Source organism: Mus caroli, unplaced genomic scaffold (assembly GCF_978045245.1).
Source record: "Mus caroli unplaced genomic scaffold, Mus_caroli_1 scaffold_5, whole genome shotgun sequence".
NCBI lineage: Eukaryota > Metazoa > Chordata > Mammalia > Rodentia > Muridae > Mus > Mus caroli.
This window is the reverse complement of record NW_028227260.1, coordinates 52260428-52264390: the sequence shown is the minus strand read 5'-3', so window position 1 is coordinate 52264390 and position 3963 is coordinate 52260428. Positions and strand designations below refer to the sequence as shown.

Below are 3963 nucleotides of genomic sequence, written 5' to 3'. Positions count from 1 at the left end.
GTCTACTAACAGCAATAGTATATTAACTAAGGTGTTTGCTGAATCAAATTTCTTTTCCAATACAGTGCATTCTATGCTTTCCAGGTTTCTTAGGTCTTAATGGGCATCTTCTTCTTTATGTTAAGAAATATTTGTTCCCTGGTTTCATGAAAATATTTTCTTTCAGGCTGGGGGTTCTCAGGGAATGCTGTTAGAGTTCTCAGCTAGGGTAAAGCAATGAGTAAGGGGGCAGAATTTTAGAAGAAAGATCCTACATGGTTCACTGGAAATCTTGGCAGAAAGAACAGGGAGTCGACAGTTGGAAATCTTCTAAAAAATAATGTGTCAGGGGAAGGATTTACAATTTTATGACAGTGAACAATCACTATAACCATTTTATTGTGCAAAAAAAAAAAAAAAAGAATTTACCTGTTATTTCAGAGAGTTAGAAGCAATGATGATAGAGCAAAAGGATGCTTTCAGAACCAGTAAAGCACTCACATGTTGATAGTCAAATAAGGGGGCAAAGGAAGGGAGACACTGAGAATGAGATCAATCTTTTTTTTTTTTTTTTAGAATTAATTTTTTATTAGGTATTTTCCTCATTTACATTTCCAATGCTATCCCAAAAGTCCCCAATACACCCCCCCACTCCCCTATCCACCCACTCCCACTTTTTGGCCCTGGCGTTCTCCTGTACTGGGGCATATAAAGTTTGCAAGTCCAATGGGCCTCTCTTTCCACTGATGGCCGACTAGGCCATCTTTTGATACATGGGCACACTCAAATATAGGACTGACCTCATTGAACTGGCCTGTGAGAATGTGTTTGTATAAATTTTTGATTGTTAATTGACATAGAAAATATAGAATATGGTAGGCAACATAGTTCCATGAGAAGGTGGACTTGAACTATATACAAAGCTATCAAAACATAAGCCTACAGCAAGCCAGGAAACAGTATTCTTCCATGTTTTCTAATTCTAGTTCTTACTTGAGTCCACCTTAGACATCCCTCAATATTGAACTATAACTTGCAAAAACAAAAGCAAACCAAAGAAAACCACAAAACAACAAAAAACCCATCTGTCCATGAAATTGCTTTTTGTCAGAATGTTTTACTACAGGAACACAGATTAAATTAGAACTGCAATTTGAATAATATAACTCTTCTGATTTATGTTCTTGGGAGCTTTTCTATTTCTAAAATCTTCTCATATAAAACAGTGAAGAAAGATTTCACTCTGTTATTTATCCTTATAAAGGCCCTTCATACACTGCACTAAGTTTATTTTAAGATTTGCATTTTTGTTTTCTGTCTAGTCATATGAAATGGTTATTTCCTTGTTTTGATGTAGTGATGAAGCATGAGAATGTAATTTGTGTTAAATCATTGTGCAACATGGGGATTATAAAAGCTGTATTTTACAAAGATTTTGTAAAATGCTAAAATTCAATTATTGATAAAAATCAGTCTATGATTCCTAATTAACCTTGATTTTCCATTCCTGCTACCCCATACAGTATCGTCTACAGTTTTGTCTATGTGATTTTTTTTAAAAAGCTTGTCTCTCATAAACATTGTAGTATATCTAGTTACCCAAGAGGTAACTCTGAACAAGTAAAAGTTGGATGGAAAAGGGGTAACACTGTCTCACTGGAGAAAAGTATACGTGCCTGGTGAAGGTGATATGAAGTTATATATAGAAGGTTAGAATATGACATCTTCATAAAAACTTGCCATGAGATGAACAAGAAGTACCCAAAGGCTTCCCATTACATCTCATATTCTTTATATAGCCCTCAGAGAAGTAGTTTACATTCACTACAGATAAGGGAAAGCTTGAAAACATGCCAAAATATCCAAGATTTCCTGTCAAAGAAAACAAATATATCTGCTAAATTGGAAATAAAGAGGAATTCTAAAATTCAGAGGCATCTTAGGACCCTAGGGGTTTTTTTTCAGCTTCTCCTTGCTTTGCTTACATTATCACCCCCAAATCAAAGCAGAACACTCTGTCCTATCCATTGTTCATATTGCAAAGGACCTGGGGATAGTGTGAATAATAAGGCTCAATGAGAAGAACAGCCATATAGAAAGAAGGTTTTTAAATACTAAAAGGATGTTCTCCCTGTTCTGAGTTAAAGGTGACCCTGATGTGGCAAAAGGATTATCAAAGCTGAAAAAAGCAAGGTAATGAACTCATAGAAGAGGGCTGTATGAAGCTTTGAGGATAAAGACAGGGAAGACGATAAAAAGCACCTGATGATGACTAAGTAGATTTATTTGAGCACTTTTTTCTTAACTATAAAGCACTTAGACCCCAGATACTACTGACCTTTTCAGGAAAAATGAAAGAAATGTAAAGCTATGTAAAAATAGCTTTACAATTCTGTATTCTTCCTCTTCTTTCTCCATTTCCTCTCCCTCCTTTTTTTTTAAAATAAATAAATAAACTTGGGTGTAACTTTATTAAATTTAATATGTATGGTCTTTTCAGTAATAAATGACCATGATTGATAAATTGCATAGATTGCAGTGCAAAAATTAGTTATACATTCAGATGGTACCTTTGTCTTTTTTGGTTGCCTGTGTTAGAGCTTATATAAGAAATGATTCAGAGCCGGGCGGTGGCACACGCCTTTAATCCCAGTACTTGGGAGGCAGAGGCAGGCAGATTTCTGAGTTCGAGGCTAGCCTGGTCTACAGAGTGAGCTCCAGGACAGCCAGGGCTACACAGAGATACCCTGTCTCGGGGGAAAAAAAAAAAGAAATGTCACAGCCATATACTTACCTGGCAGGGGAGATACCATGAATACGAAGGTGGTTTTCCCAGGGCTAGGCTTATCCATTGCACTCTGGATGTGCAAAATGTGGGAAACTCGACTGCATCATTTGTGGTAGTGGGGGACTGCGTTCGTGCTCTCCCCTGGGGGTGGGGTAGGGAGGGGGAGAAATGATTCAGAAGGCTTTAGCTGAATATATAAATATTTCTGTATTAGGGACTTTAGCCTTCTTTTGTCTACATTTGGTCATAACACAGAATTTATATTCCCTGATAAGCAAGTAATAAGCTTTTGTCTCTCTAACCAGAATGTTTATGATAGAACAACTCAAAACAGAATCAAAGAATTTATCCTTAGCTGATATCTGAAAATTGGAAAACTTGCTACCAAATTGGTATAACCCAATTATATTTAAAAAGTGGGGATATAATCTGACTATTTACAATATCAGAGGAGCAAAATCAAGTATTTCAGAAGACAGCACATAAAGAATATTCTATTATCTTTATAATAAAACTGTATATATTTTAACTATCATTTCATGAAATGGTAGTTGCAACAGTAAGAAAGACCTGAAAATATACTCTTTAACAAATGAGCTGTGTCTTGCTTGGAATATTATATTGTCTTATCAATTTCTTATTTGTTGATGTTTGTCCCAATGAGTTCTATGATAAAACTGATTTTAAAAGTTTGTTTTATTGCCAGACTTTTCTTAAAATGGGAATCAAAGGAAATTTAAGATTATCTTTTACAATTTCATTAACAAAGTTTAAAAAGTGATTTATGAGTAGAGAGATGACTCAAAGCCTCTTTAAAACTCTATCCTTGCATAAGACCAAGTTTTAAATCCCAGTATATAATGTTGGCTCACAACTTCCAGAATGTTCTGTATCAGGGATTTTGGCACTCACTTCTGGCCTCTGTGGACATTGAACATATGTGGTACACAAACATACATTCAGACAAAACATCTGTACATATAAAATAAAAATTAATTTCATTTTATTGTTATTTGTGAATTATTTTTTAATCTTGGTTTATAACTTTTTCTTATCATCTTTTTGAGTTGTCTCAGTTTTTATTTTATTTTTTATTTATTTACTGATTGTTGATATAGATTAATCATACTGAGTTATATAAAGATATATAAAAAAATCTAATTTTTAGAGAATATCATGGACCCTGAGCATAGTTA

General features: G+C 34.5%; 1 pseudogene; it reads left to right on the top strand.

Moving 5' to 3' along the window:
• Positions 1-2765: 2765 nt before the first annotated feature.
• On the top strand, positions 2766-2911 carry LOC115030192 (U1 spliceosomal RNA; annotated as a pseudogene).
• Positions 2912-3963: the final 1052 nt, after the last annotated feature.